This window comes from Lynx canadensis, chromosome F1 (genome assembly GCF_007474595.2).
Source record: "Lynx canadensis isolate LIC74 chromosome F1, mLynCan4.pri.v2, whole genome shotgun sequence".
NCBI classification, from domain to species: Eukaryota; Metazoa; Chordata; class Mammalia; order Carnivora; family Felidae; genus Lynx; species Lynx canadensis.
In genome coordinates, this window is record NC_044319.2 from 54054172 (window position 1) to 54070681 (window position 16510).

The following is a 16510-nucleotide window of genomic DNA, read 5'->3' on the forward strand; positions in this document are numbered from 1 at the left end:
CAAATCAACATTATTCTAAAGAACTTATGTGCTGGAGGGATACCTCTCTAATTTCAAAGCCCTCCCATAGAGTTTCAGTTCGTTGTTGTTGGCTATGATCACCCACCCAACAAAGTCTTTGATCCGTGTTAGAGTCTACACAGATTCTGTCCTTGAAATACGTTCCCTGGTGCTTTTTCGATGCAATAATTTTTTTAAAGGCATTTGTATCCTAAAAATGTGCTGCCCCAAGCACCTGGGTAATAATGCTACATCTATTTTGGTAATGGCTCAAAGACATTACTCCCAGTAGACCACGTGACCTCTACGGGGCACTTGTTTTCCTTCGATTCGTGAAAAGTGGAAGGCAGGTAAAAATATTTCCAATAGCAACTGTGGGTACCTGGAATGTTAACACAGGACAGTCATTCGGGAGGAGGCAGAAGTTATTGTTCACAAGCTAGGATTCTCATTTCAGACACGGAGTTTTCTTGGATTATAGCTTGCTATTTTCTGGGACACATTTGTTAGATGGCACCGGGGACTGAATTGGGCACCGACTGAGGACACGACTGGAATTTTCCCAGTTTTGTCAATAGCTGGGGAAGTGAGCTCTGTTGCAGAGGGAACCAAATCAACATGGAAGCTTTGGGTTTTTAAGCCAGGCTGACAAGAATGATAGAGCAATTTATAATATCTCCTGGCAGCTTTTCAGAAAGTCCTGGGCTCTGATTACTTATTTCAGAGTCTTTTGTACAATTAGTTTGTAGGCAATATAATTTTCTCACTTACTGCTTAATAGAATCTTGCAGCTAGCTGGCAGATAGAATAACAGGGTGTATGTAAAACTCCAGCCTGGAGTGCCAGTGGATAATTTGTATATTCCTTTCAGTCACTTAATGGACTTTTACAGTTTGGCAGTGAAAGGGCTGAATGATGTAAATTAGCATGGCATCTCAAAATAAAAATATATGTCAAATCCTTACTCCCAACCCACATCACTCAAACACAGTAATGATGCATTTGGCTTCATGCAGTTCCTAAGGGTTATCCTCTTTTTCATACATACAGACATCATAATTGTAAAGCCACTTTGAAAGCATCTGTATATTTCCCCCAATTGTTTTAATTTTATTAACAGAACCAAATGGCTTGAGATGACCCACAGGGCGCTCCAAGTGGGGTTTATCCAATTGTTTTCCAGTATTAAGTAATTTTAAAATAATGGGATTTGCCTTAGTACACAATTACAGAGCATTAAAAACATGCAGCCAATAATCCATAGTATTTTTGTTTTAAATGATCAAAAACATTCAAAAATGAAAGAAAACCCTCTAGTGTATAATAGTAAAAGTTTTTCCATACGGCAATACACCTTTCCTTTCTCTCCTTTTCTTTTCTTTCTTGTTTTTAATGCTTCCTCTTTCCTATTTTCTGCCCCTTCCACCTGAAATTGAAATATTAGCTATAAGTAGGATTATATAATATGGAATAATAATTTATTACATATCTGTACATCAATGTACACACTTTTTAAATTTTTTCAAAGAATCCCAAGTTAGACTTCAAAGTTGCCCAGAGACATTATACCTGTTCCCAAAGGATTGCTCTGAATACTTTCTGAAGTTCCCTTTAGAAATGCCACTAAAGTCACTTTACAAACTATAAGGGGGGTGCGGGGGGAGTCAAATTACATTTCATCCGTATTCACCCAAAACATCTGACTGCTTCCTTATAGCAAGACATGATGGCAAATGATATGTGCTCAGTATTAAATTTTAAATTTACCTTCAAATTTCAAAGATCTCTAGATCACGGATGGTATTTTGAGAACCTGCCTCAAGTTCTAAAAGAGGATGCCCAAAGGTATTACAAGGAATGGCCGTGTCAGATTCCCAAAGGGATGGCAGATCACCTGTGAAATGGAGGCTGTGGCCTACTGAGGCGGGAGGAGAGGGTGTCACATCCAGTTAACAGTCATGCCCAGCTCTTATCAAAGCAATTTCATATATAGGGTTATGCCAAAGCCCCACGTTCTTTGCCTTTTTGCTGCCCCTCTATCCTCTTAAAAAAAAGAGGTGGAAAATAAGCGGGCATAGCAAAGGTCTTTTGATATTTGGCTCTTCAGATTCTATAGGATTAAATTCCAATAATCACAAACATAGTACCCAAGAGCCATACTAGTATATTCAGGCACAGACTACTGCATTTTCGCCTTGAAGCTCAGGCCTACCTCCCACTTGAGAGGAGATGACGGTTTGTCCTTAAGGGAAAAAAAAAAGATCAGAAAGAAGCCCATAAGCAGGTAGGCTCATAAACCCTGAGCAACGTCGACTGACTATAGACTGACTATAGACACGCTCTGGTCTCATCTTCCGGCGAGCCATACTGGGTGGGCCACTGAACCCACAGTGGGTATCCACCACCTCTCTGTACGATACAGCCAACCACAAGACTGTATTGACCTGTTGAATTAAATAAAAAATAGATCCACAAGAAAACAGTTTTGTCAAATGGGGGGAAATTACTCAGCCTTGATTTTTTTCCCAGGTTAAACAAAGCATAGCCTACCTCAGCTTCTACCAACTCCGTAAACATGGACATTCCTTTATAACATAAATTTCACAATCAGTGACTACACATGAGGTACTGGGCATGCTCATCTCAAAGAAAAGGTGGAAGAAATTACTGGATGCCCATTGCATGTCCTTAACATACTACCTTGCATAGGGTTTAGGAAGACATCTCAAAATAAATGAGTGAAAGCAGAGGAGGAGAGAGAAGGGGAAGAAAAGAAATGGCAGATGAAGGTCCAAATTAGCTCTGCCATTTACTAGCTGTGTGGACTTAACTAGTTACTTTACCTTTACTCCTGTCAGATTATTAAAATATATAGGAGGAATAATCACGTGTACTTTATAACACTGTAAGAATTACATGTAATATAGTTTTAAAACCATAGATCACGTTGTTCACCCTTCTGAGAACAAAAGGGAGAGACACTGTAGGATTTCATCAATTACTAAATACTTTTGCTCTCAAGACCTAAATCTGGAATTGGGAAATATAAAACAACCTTCCTCAGATTTATGCAAAAGTGTAAAAGTGAATACGCCATTCACCCAGAGAAGCTGAAAGAAAATTTTGCCTTGCCAACAACTCTAGTGTACATGGCTATATTTTACAGATAATAGGAAGAGAGGAAGAAGAAGAAGAACTCAACTCATTTTTTTTTAAAGCACCAAATTGTCTAAGAAGCGAATTTCTGAGATATCAACCATATCTCCTTGTGAGCACTTCCTGTCACTATGCTGGGGCTCATAAACTGCACATCAGTGGGTGTAATCTGATTATAATCAAGGGTAAAGGATTTGCAAAGCTCTTCCAAATCCCACCAGCCTTATCCCTTCCCAGAGTCTCAGGTCAATTTCTATGCCTATCTATCCCAAGCCCACCCTGGTCTGACACGTACACTGAATTAGTCCAAATTCCTAGAAAGCAGCATTATCTTTTCTGCTGGCCCTCTTCACGTGCCTCTTTTACCATGTCTTCCATGAAGCTTTCCCAGAGCCCACAAGACTGAGTCCTTATGGGTGTAACTGGTTCATCTCACATTTGTCTTCACGTGGGTCATTCTCTTAGAACTCAGCATACTTTGGGGCACCAGGGCGATTCAGTTGCTTAAGAATCTGCCTCTTACTGAGAACAAACTGAGGGTTGATGGGGGGTGGGAGGGAGGGGACGGTGGGTGATGGGTATTGAGGAGGGCACCTTTTGGGTGAGCACTGGGTGCTGTATGGAAACCAATTTGACAATAAATTTCATATATTGAAAAAAAAAAAAAAGAATCTGCCTCTTGATTTCAGCTCAAGCCATGATCTAATGGTTCATGAGTTTGAGCCCCACATCAGGCTCTGTTCTCTCTCTCTCTCAAAAAATAAACTAAAAAAAATAAAATAAAATAAAGAACTCAACATCCTTTATTATTTGTGTCTACTGGATCACCCACTTCCTGTTCCAATTGTATATTCCTTAAGGACAGGAACTTACAACCCTTGGAATCCCCTGTGTCCAAAGAACGTGTAGTCAAGTCAATGACCCACAGGAAGCCACCCATTACCTGTTGACTTGATTTCTAGTGATCCCATTCCTCATTCCTTCATTTTAATATTTAGCCCCAAATTATTCTTTAAAAAAAAGCTGAGTACAATGAGACAAAATAAAACTAATAGGAAACTGCTAACAACGTATCATTTGGCATTAAGCAACACAAAATTAAAGGATATTAGACTTTGAGGAGAACTTAATGTTAGCTGGTTCAGCCTCCTTGTGTTAAAGACCACAGACAGGTAAATACGTACTGATTAATTTCTATTCGCTGGACCCTCTTGACAAGGATATGGATTAATTAATTACCAAAAAAAAAAAAAAAAAAAGACTAAAACTCAAATATCCTGACATCCAGTCCAATGCTCCCTAAATTCGCCCATTAAAATCTGCATATCAATACCTATAATAAACACAAAGGGTGTCAGGCACTATTTTATGTGTTTTACAGATATGAACACCATTTGGCAGATGAGAGAATTAAGGCACTGAAAGAAAGTCCGTGCTCTTAACTATGATGCAATGCTGCCTGACTCTGATCTTCTAAAAGTAATGGAGTATTGTTTGAAAAGAAATAAAAAAATGAAATTCCTATCTTCTGAGAGTGTGCTTTGTGTAGTTGTTGTTGCTATTGTTGCTGGTTGGAAAGGAAATTTGGATGCCTTAGAATCGTAAGATAGGGGTGGATCTTGGCATTGTCTTTTGCTGTTGTCAGACTTATGGTACAAGGGCAGCTGTGGGAGAGGATAGGGTTGCTTTTGGGGAATGGAATCTCTCAACACCTCAAAAAGAAATCCCTCTACTTGTCTCTGAACCACTACGGTTTGCAGACAGTTTAATTCCACAGAAACCAAACAGACCATGTCACCAAAGCAACAGGTGTCAGGTTGTAAACAATGCATTTTAAAGATCCCAAAATAATGCTATTGTTCATGATAGGAGAGAAAAGTAATCCATACTCAGGAGAGTGTGTTCTGAAAGGCATTTTAAAAAGGAATAATCAGTATCTAATAAAAAACACGCTCGCTGATGAAGATGATGGAGAATACAAATATCTCTCATCCAAGGTAACCAGAAATTCAATGTTTTTTAGTTTTGATGTGATGACACACTCTTGGAAAAGGCAACTCTTCTTCCCTAGTGTAGAATGCATACCCTGTGTGATGTGTGTAGCCACTGCATCTCAGTTTCTAAGCTCCTACAGAGTAGGGATGGTGTCACAGAAGTATTTATAAAAGAGCTCAGAGATGACCACTGCCATAGGAAAGATGATAGATCTGAGGCAACCATAACCCCCAAATTTGCTGTGCTCAGTATTCCACAGCAACTTTTACATGTTCTTTCTCTACCTACACGTTTTAAACTTTGATGAATTTTCTTATCTGTTTTTTAAAGCATATGACTAAAAATCGGTTTAACAAAATACTTTAGGTGAAAGAAAAAATGCTAATAAAATCTAAGGCATTCACTATTTTTTAATAGAAAGGTACATTTTACAGTGGCAGTCATCAAACGGTACAGGAAGTCCATATGACAAACATGGAGGCATTAGGATCATAGCCTATGTGACAAAGCAACTGACTCTTTTTTTTTAATTACAAAAAATTGTTTTTAAGTAATCTCTCTACCCAACGTGGGGCTCGAACTCACAACCCCAAGATCAAGAGTTGCATGATTTTCCAACTGAGTCAGCCAGGTGCCCGAACTGACTCTTATATAGGAAATTGACTTCATATCAATCCAAAGATTTTCCTTGTACCTTCAACAAGTAAACACAAGCACATCTTTTCCTAATACTGTCCTTAAATGTTTCTGTTCTTAAGTGCCATCAATGTGCCAAGAACTTTGTCAGAAAAGCGATATTGGTATTAGAGACTTACTTCTTTCAAGATCAAGTTGATGCGTTCAACAAGCATCTATCTGTGTCCTCCAAAGTTGGCACAGATTTGGGGAAATCTGCTGGACACAGTGATGGTAACTGATCTGACCTTAAACTGCAGGAGGCAGTACAACAATGGTTACAAGATAAGATAGGAGTCAAACTGGGTTCAAGTGATTGTTCTACCATTTTCTACAGGAGTCAAGGAAAGCTTTTAAATTTCAAGTTTCCTTCTTCAGGGGTGAAAGATGGATCATACCAATGGACACCTTTATGGTGTTGCTATGAAAATCAAATGAGATCATGTAACTCAAGGCCTGAACCAGAATGAGCACCGATTCTCAACAATAATTACAACATTGTAATTATATGCAGGGAAGGGATTCAGGATGCAGAAAAGCTAAAGGGGCTCTACAAGTGGCCAGGTGCTGGTTCTCAGTGCAGAAGTCAGGAAATTCCTGGCAGAGAATTTCTTCTGGCCTGTTGCAAGAAAGCCGTCAGGCATAGACCTGATGTCCAAATCACAGGCACATTATGAGAAGTAAAAGCAAACAAATATTCAAAAGACAGTAATCAGGGTACCTGGGTGGCTCCATTGGTTAAGTGTCTCACTCTTGATTTCAGCTCAGGTCATGATCTCATAGTTCGTGAGATCGAGCCTCGCACTGGGCTGAAAACTTGGAACCTGCTTGGGATTCTCTCTATCCTCTTTCTCTGCCCCTCCCCCTGCTCACATTCATGCTCACTCGCTCTCCCTCTCTCTCTCAAAATAAATAAATAATCTTAAAAAAAAAAAAGGATAGTAATAACTAATTACCCCAAAGATCAGGGAACTGACATAGGACTGCCAAGTGGATTTAGAGTGAAACAAGGAAAGCCCAAGGGAGGACCACGTAAGTTTCCTAACATGTGGTGTTTGTACCTAAAGATTTTCCTCTCTGAAATAAAACCTGCGTACTAAACTGTCTGCTATGATAGGGATTGCAGAAAAGTGCCAGGCATTTCTTCAGGAAGGAGGAGCATAGGGGAAAAGTTAGCAGTGTCGGAGGGGGACTTCCTGTGTGGTGACGGCCCAGGGGAGGCCAGGGAAGGCTGGGGATACCTGTTTAGCTCTCACTCCTTCACATAACAGCAAGGGTGGACAAGTGTTTTTTATTAACGGTCCGGACAGTAAACATTTCAGTTTTGAAGGTCATTTGGTCTCTACTATGACTCCCCAGAAATCTGGCAGAAGCCCAAAAGCAGCCACTAACAATACAAGAATGGGCATGGCTGTGTTCCAATAAAACTTTCTTTAGCAAATTTCTTTGGCCCCAGACCTTAAAACATATGGACAAAAGGCAGCAATGATTTAAAACAAACAAACAAACAAACAAACAACAACAACAACAAAAAACACCACACACACAAAACATCTATTACCCATTATTTCCTTTCTTACTTATAACTCTGTCAAGTAGCTTCCTACAAGTTAGGCACCGACAATACAAAAGAAATCTTACTAAATTGGTACTATCTCAGAGGAACAAATGGCAGAAGAAGTTGGAGGGCTTTTGCTTTAAATATCTATAAAATTTGAAATTGTTCCCCATATAAAACATAGTTTGAAGACTCTGGGGGACAGTGAAGGCGTTCCAGAAGCAAGGAGGTGCCTTGGGAGTAGTGAAGATGCTTTGGAGGCAAAAGGTAAAAAAAAGGTGCAATCAAGGACAAAATCTTGGGCTAGATTCATTCCTTTGAAGATTCTTGTACTTGTCTCTGATCTTCTTCAAATGAAAACTATGTGAATAGTTTGCACTGGAAAATGGATATCAGAATGTAGACTTCGCTATGCTTTCAGATTCACTCCAAAGGTACATTCAGATTTCAAGCTCTAAGTTCTAAATTAATCAAAATTTCCTGTGTACTAAATCCTCTTCTTTTCTTTTTGTATTATTACTCAGCTATGCCTTTATTAAAAAGTATATTAGAATTCAGTGGTCTCTTTAAGCTAATTCAAACCAAAATAAACAAGATTTCATCCCAAAGAACATAATTTTTTTCTTTAAAAATACAGATTCATTCATATAATCACATTCTCCCCACTTCTTCTGACTAGTATTCATCACAAGAAAAAAAGAGTTGCCCTCTACTTCAGTCACAAAGTTTACACAAGCAGACAACCATTTTCACATCAAAACAAGAGAAGAAATAAACCTCTTTTCTTCTGAAATAAAGAATTAAAGAGTCTGGAAGTTTTATCAATGGTGGGGGTGGAGGTATATTTTTAGGATCAACCTAAAACTAACAGCTAAAAATCCAGAGTAGCAGAGCACCTGGGTGGCTCAGTCAGTTGGGCATCCAACGTCGTTTCAGGTCGTGATCTCGCAGTTCATGGGTTTGAGCCCCCTGTCAGGCTCTGTGCTGACAGCTCAGAGCCTGGAGCCTGCTTCGGATTCTGTGTCTCCCTCTCTCCCTGCCCCTCCCCTGTTTGCGTGCACACACACTCTCTCTCTTTCAAAAATAAACATTACAAACATCATTAAAAAAATCCTGAGTAGCAAAATGAGAACCAACAGATAAAAATCAGGGAACTGAGACAGAAAACTGATATGATAGAAGAACTGAGCCCTCAAACTTCATACGTAGGGGGTTTCTAAAAATGAATTAAAAAAACAGATCTTTTAAAGACATATTTCTGATTGTCTCCTTTTTAAAAAACCTTTACTATCAAAAACCTTTACTATTATCTAATCATAACTTTGGAAATATTCTTAATTTCCCGTTTTTATTTTATTTTATCAATGTTATAGAAAATTTTGCCCATGGACTAAAATCTCTTACGAAGAATTCAGTCTAAAATTATTTGATGCTTTAAAAGCTTAAAAAATACGCAAGGCAGGGTAATGAGTAGTAAAGAACACAGGATCATGGCTCACACTGTCTGAGATCCAGTTGTTTTGGGGCCATTATTTTTCTAAGCCTCAAATTCCACATATATAAATATGATAGTATAATAATATAATAGTAGTATCTACTTCTTTGGGATAATGGAAGAATTAATAGAACAATTAGTGTAAATCACTTAGAACAATGTGGCACTTTGTAACAATTGATATAGTCATTATGACAGACTAATGAATTTTTCATCTACTATTAGTGGTAAAGGCATTGTGTGCAACTCAAGAGGCTGAAAACAACTATTTACATTGTTCACATATGTAATTATTTATGCACAGCCTAAGGAGGTAAAAGATTAGAACTTCAAATTCAGAAGGTATGTGAAACCCTTCAAAAATGTTTAAACATTCACCTCATGCACTCATTAGGATGGCTACTATCAGAAAAGAAAAGAGAAAAGAAAAGAAAAGAGAAAAAAGAAAAGAGAAAAGAAAAGAAAAGAAAAAAGGAAAGAAAAGAAAAGAGAAAAGAAAAGAAAAGAAAAAAAGAGAAAAGAAAAGAAGAAAAGAAAAAAGAAAAGAAGAGAAAAGAAAAGAAAAGAAAAGAAAAGAAAAGAAAAGAAAAAAGGAAAGAAAAGAAAAGAGTTCCAGGATGGATGCAGAGAAATTGAAACCACGTGCACTGTCAGTGGGAAAGTAAAATGGTGCAGCCATTATGGGAAACCAGTCAGTATGAAGGTTTGTCACAAAATTAAAAGTAGAACTACCGGATGATCCAGAAATCCCACTTCTGGGTATCTATCTAAGAAACTGGAAACAAGATCTGAACGAGATATTTCTGCACCCGGGTTCACTGCAGCATTATTCACAACACCCAAGAGGCAGAAACAACCTATTGTCTTTTGATGGGGGAATGGAAAAAGCAAGAGTGGTATAGACATACAATGGAATATTAGACGGCCTTTAAACAGAAGCAAATACTGTCATATATTACAGCATGGATAACCCGAGGACATTCTGCTAACTGAAATAAGCCAATCACAGAAAGACAAATACTGCACGATTAGAATATAGGAGGTAAAAGTAGCCAAACTCACAGAAAGCACAAAAGTGGTTTCCAGGGGCTGGAAAGAGACGGGAATGGCGAGGGGAATGGGCAGTTGTTTAATTGGTGTAGAGTTTCAGTTTTACAGCATAAAAACATTTAAAGATTTGTTGCACAATAATGTGCAGTTAACTAATACACCGCACACCTAAAAATGACTAAGATGGCAATTTTTATATTCTGTGATTTTTATGTTACATGCATTTTTTATGTGTATGTTGTGTTGTGTGATTTTTACCACAATAAAAATAAAATAAATATTAAGAAATAAATAAATGCTTAAACATCATTCAGATGTAAACACTTTTAAAATTGTGTAAGTGAGTTGCAAGGACTAGGCCATTATTGAATCCCATTATCAACAACTTCAAGAGAAAGTGGATTAATGCCGTGGGTACTCTTTACCACATCTAAGCTATTATCTGAGTTTATCAAGTAATAGATCAGAAAAAGGAAACACTGCTCTGGGCTTGTTAACAGTAAAGGAGAAAAGTTCTTTCTGACCCATGCCATGAAACCCTACCCCGCCAATCCTTACATCCCACCTCATAGCTTCAAAGACTTGAATTTTAACAAGTTACTGATGTCTCCCTTCCTCAGGACCCAGCAAATCATACTGCGACATACACTCTTACAACTAATTACCAAAATGACCCACATTCACATCAATAGAAACCTGAGACCATAGACCTTTCCTTGCTCATTCTTTCTTTACCTTCCTACCTTTAGGGTGAACATTGTAATCTACTGGCGTTAGCACTAACTAACTTTGAGTTTACGGAAGGAAGGGTCTTATCACATAATTACTTTAACATAGGCATTAAAGCGTGCATTCTGAAAAAATAAAGCACAAGGTATCATTCCTACTATAGCTACTGAGGCAATTCTAACAAGGTAATTTATCAGTTGGTTCTCTGAATAAAACAGCCTGATTTGTCAGGGCTTGGTTCTGGGTCAAGGGAGAACAAGAATGGGAGAATGAAAGCTATTAGCATAGAAAGCGAAGCACTGATAGCTTTGCTGGGCAGTTTATCTAGTAATCAAAAAACAGCCTCGGGCCCTTCATCAAGAAAAAAACGGTCACCAGATAATTCTAGGGTGGTGGTGGGTCCTTCCAGAAGAAAGTCCACTGGTCTGTAGGCAAAGGATCTGCCACACCCCACTTCCTAAGAAGTCCATCACAAATATAAAATTCGACCACACTAAAAGACAGGAGAGCAGATGGCATTTTTACAGAATTAATTGGAACTGATCCTTGGAGTGCCTCAGTCTTGAGCGTGTAAACTACACAAAGTCCTCCTCAGTCATTACCTGCCCAGAGGAGTGTTGGTGTGGAGTGCCGGGAGGCGTTGTAGATTTGACAAGTGGTAGGCTGGGGCAGGCTAAGAAAAGAAAATTACTCACCAACAGAGTGCCTAGAAGAAATGGCAATGCACACGCTCCCTTTCTACAGGAGAGGGACTGACTCAGGAACAGGGTTGGGCGGCCCAGGTGGGTTGCCAAGTGAGATGTTGCATGCTGGAACCAGAGATAGCACCAGGTCTCATGCCACAACCAGTACCCTTCCCACCATGCTGCTACCTCTGAGGACCCCAGCTCAGGTGAACCATGGGAAACTGACTGTATTATCTGAGGGCAGACAGTTTCAGTCAAGAAAAAATAAGTGTACGAAAATAAATACAGGAGAGCATGGCCTCTTACGTATGCATGTACATGTAGAGATAATCCAGAATTACCCCCTTATTTTTTATGATTCTATCATGTAGGCCACGTCAAGGAGAATCAATGGAGAATATATTAACATTACAGATACATCAGCACTTTAAAGTATGAAGACAGAGCTAAGGTTTTTTGTTTGTTTTTAAGTAGGCATTCAAGTCCAGCGCAGAGCCCGGTGCAGGACCTGAACTCACAACCCTGAGATCAAGACCTGAAGTGAGATGATGGGTCAGACGCTAAACTGACTAAGCCACCCAGACGCCCCAGAAGATACAGCTAAGTTTAAAAAGTTACTAAAACGCTTGTCCTTCTATTAATTACAATTATTGCACTTTTAAAAATTAGTGATACTATTATCACAAATGTCCTTTTCAATTTGTTATAGTTAATTAAAAAAGATTAATGTTTATTTATTTTTTAATATGGAATTTATTGTCAAATTGGTTTCCATCAAATATCCTTTTTTAAATAAGTAAAAGTAAACATAATGTAACTTACCCGAGGAACATAAAACACATACTATATCACTTCCCAACCACTGCGAAACAGCATAGACAGTAGAAAAGAGTGTCACTCATTTTGCAAATATATTGCTACGAAAGTGAATTTTGTTTGGCTAATGTGACTAAAATATCTCACTAATTTGACAGTAAACTATAGTTGGACATTTTACCATGTCATAAAAAGTTTCACTAAAAATTCGTTTCCTCCTGCCTTTGGCATATACCCCTTACACTGGACGGGTTCTTATCCAGTGTCACTCAGCTGGTAAACTTCCCCTGTGAATCAATAGCTAAAATGATACGTCAATGTTAAATGACTTTCAAACTAGAGCAACATAATAAAGTGTTTAAAAAACATGTAAATGACACCAGAGACGGTCACGTCACAAATTTGAGTTCCTAATATCTGAAGGACAAAAATATAGTAAGGATAGTTAAATGTTCTTCTATTTTCTTTTCTTTGATCAAAGATCAACCATGCAATTTAATCTCTGAAAATAATCAGTCTTATACAACTCAAGATCCAACTTTTTGTCAACTGCTCTGTTACTATGTTTCAATTTACATTGATTCCACTTTCCAATTTGCTAGCTAACACGCACGAATATGACACAGTGAACAGTGACAAGAGACTAGAAAAATGTGATCCTTGAAGAAATAAAAACATTTGGAAAACCGGGATAGTAAACTTAAAAGATCATCATGATACAGAACTTGCTTTCAGTTTAAAATAATAGGTATGGAAAGTTGCCTAAAGAAGTCCTCTGGGTTGAAAATCCTAGTAGTCGATGTTGCCTACAAGAAGATAAATTGGGGTGTTTTGGTCTGGCAGTTACCCAGCAGTCAAATCGAGCCCTAGGCATATTTTTGTATGGCCCCAAGCTCAGAGTGGTTTTTATATTCTTAAACAGCTTAAAAAATAAAACAAAGCCAAGCAGAGTATGTGACAGAGAAGGCATGTGACCCACAGGTCCTAAAATATTTACTCTCTGGCTCTACAACAACTTGAGAAGTGATGACAATTTAGGTGCGTTCCTAAAAGTCAGAACAAACCACAGAAAAGAAATCACTACTCTTTTATCCCTAGAAGTGGGTTCATTAAGTCAAAAGTAAGAGAGATGAATCTGTAAATTATGCTTTTTCCTAAAAGATCCATCCACATAATATATATTCTCTACCAACACAGGAAGTCTGCAATATAAATTTTACTATTAAAATAAACACTGAAAGTTACAATTAAAATAGCCAGAGTATAATGATATCTCTCATTTATAATTTGGCAACATAAATGCATTTCCAAGAATCAGACACAATTGGAATCAAATGCAAGAAAAAGTGGAAAAGTCACTTAAACTTTAACAAAAGCAAACTCTGAGCTAAAGCAAATGAATTGTACACAATGTTTCTTCTGTAATATTAGTATCAATATTTAATTTAATACTACATCCAAACTGATAACCCCTGAGATTCTTCAAGTCAATTTAAACATTTCCATATTATTTTCAGTTTTAATCTTAGAACATCTTAGAGTTTTAAAGAGGTCATTTATAAACTGGGGTAATTATTTTTCTTAAATACTATTTAAGTCAAATAGATAGTATTTTATATTTTCTTTTGCAAGGTTCAGATGATGCTCAGACACTCAATTTGTAAGTCTCTTCTTCCTCCAGTGTTGCAAATATTCTCTTCTAAGACTAAAATAGCACAAATGGCAAAGAAAACGTGACACCCAGGAAAGATCCTCTAGGACTACGCCGCCTGCTTCGGGAAAGAGTCAGCAGTTCAGTATGGAAGAGAAGTAGGCACGTCAGATCCACAGGCTATGCCCGCAGAGTTAGCAGATGGCTAGCAGGCAAACGCCTTATCTTTAATGCCCCATGTTTAAGGGGATATTTAGGCTCTTACCATGTCACCTTTAGAACCAGACCAAAAAAAAAAAAAAAAAAAAAAAAAACCTCCACCTGAAGGCCCTGGGCTTTAGAAGACTTCACAGTGCAGGGGGCCCTTCAACAGGCTAAGAGGAGAAGACCAGCTGGAGCCCACCCCCTTGTAGCCCATGATCCCCAGTAGCTGGGACTCTCAAATTCTGCGGCTAAATTGCCACAATCCCCTTCCAGGACCTGCATGGGCCACTCCCGTGGGTCCATCCTCTGGAAGGTGACCTGGACTGGACTGTTGGTGTGCACATTATGACACCCATGCAGTCTAGGGGTAACTGTTTGGAAGGGGTCAATGTGCCTTGGACATGTGAGCAAGGGTGTCCACGATATGCACAGGACATAATAGGAGGTAGAGGGGAAGAGAGAAATGGCGTGGGTGTAGGCTAAGGACGGACCCTCTTTCTACTACCTCTTTCTGACACAAAATTCCTATGAGTCTAAGAATTCAAAATGCAAAGCTGGCCTCCCAGGCCATTATGAAGGTATGTTTGTCCAATAGAAGAAGAGAACATACGTCACTTAGCAGTTTGTTATCTCGATTTCTAAGCTTCTAAACATTTATACATATGTTATGTGGCTGACCGCCGTAGTTCTGTCTCGGGTCCCACAAATGTCCAGAGGGAACTCAGTTCTTATCACGGTCACTCCTACATCTCATGCTGCAAGGACGTCCTGCTTCTTCATTCCTGAATCCCACATGTAAAGCTTAACTGGGAATCTGATATTTCACACAAGTCCCAGGACTCAGGCTCCTATTCTGATTTACCCAGTTTCCCATCCATTGACACAGGGGGGAGAAAAAGGTAATTTATTGCCATAAAACTATACAAAACTCATCGAATTTCCAGTCAGCCCACTCAAATCCTCCTGGTGAAAAAGGGCACCATTGTCAAGAATGGCTTCAGGGAGAGAGGGTTTATTATCACAGCATAAGGTAGATAGCTATGATCTGAGGAAGCCTACACATCCTAGTTCAGCAACAAGGACACACTTGTGCTGTAATATCTGAACCACCCAGTATTTGAGTATCCCAGTACACTGCCAGTATCAATCAAAATTCATAATTTATTGAGCACTTACTATGGGCCAGGTAATTGACAGACATTCTCTCCTTTAACCCTTCCTACCTGGGAAACAGAGGCACAGTGATGTTAAGGTCTCTCAGCTCTAAATGGCTGACACCTAGGCCTGGTTTTATATGAACCCAAGACCTATGCTATAATGAATATCTAAAAACAAAAACAAAAAAACCCAAAACCTGATTTTTTAAGTATACAATTTCCTCTTCATGAAGGTGTGGGGAAAACAAAAGGTCTTATCTCTAGCCCAGAAATGAGCAGCTAAAAGGGCCTTATTGGCCATATAACTATATACAAATACATATATATATATATATATATATACATATGTGTATATATATATATATATATATGTGTGTGTATTATTTCCCATATCCTTGTAGAGAAACAAAGAGAAAGTTAGAACTTTGTATGTTAAATGATGAACTATGTATTGATATTGATATTTTGGGGGCATAGGAAGATATTTTTCTTCTCTTGCTTCCCTCACTAGACTCCAAGGAACACTCTTAACAGGAAGGTACACACACAAAAAAATCTCCCACTCATTTATGAATCGGGACTAACACCGGAATTGGAAAGAAATCAGAATAATGATATCACACACACCATTAAAAAGCCCAGAAAATGGCAATGAGATCACAACTACCATTTTAACCCCATCAGGTGACAGGACTGTCAAAATCTTCTAAAAAGGTTTTTTGGTCAGCAGAAAACAAAAACAAAAACAAAAACAAAAACACCTTGACTTTTCCCTAAGTGCTTACCTAGTTCAATGGTTTTTCAATGATAACTTGGAAGTAGTCAATAAATAAAACATGCCTTTCTGGTTGGCTTTCCCTGAAATCTATGATTAATTGCCTTTCACAATTGGAATACCAATTCATCTTTGAAGAGAACAATTCTCGTTACTTTTCTTTTTTTTTCATTAAAAAATTTTTTAATGTTTATTTATTTTTGAGAGACAGTGAAAGAGTCAGTGTGTGAGTGGGGGAGGGGCAGAGAGAGAGAGAGAGAGAGGGAGACACAGAATCTAAAGAAGGCTCCAGGCTCTGAGTTGTCAGCACTGAGCCCAACAAGGGGCTCGAACTCATGAGCAGTGAGATCATGACCTGAGCTGAAGTCAGACACTTAACCGAGTGAGCCACCCAGGCGCCCCTCATTACTTTTCTTAAGGTGTGCTCCAGATATATGTGCTTTTGGCTTTAAATTTAAGAAATAGTTTCCCCAACCTTCATAATTGATATTTATCAATACTGTATAACCAATCTTAAAAATGCATTATTACAACAAGAAATAAAGACTCTAAAGAGGTAATAT

General features: G+C 38.4%; 1 protein-coding gene across 5 annotated transcripts in view; it reads right to left on the reverse strand.

Annotated features, from left to right (window-relative positions):
* ESRRG (estrogen related receptor gamma) overlaps positions 1–16510 on the reverse strand; it is a 438667-nt gene that overhangs the window by 160047 nt on the left and 262110 nt on the right. The window lies entirely within an intron of this gene.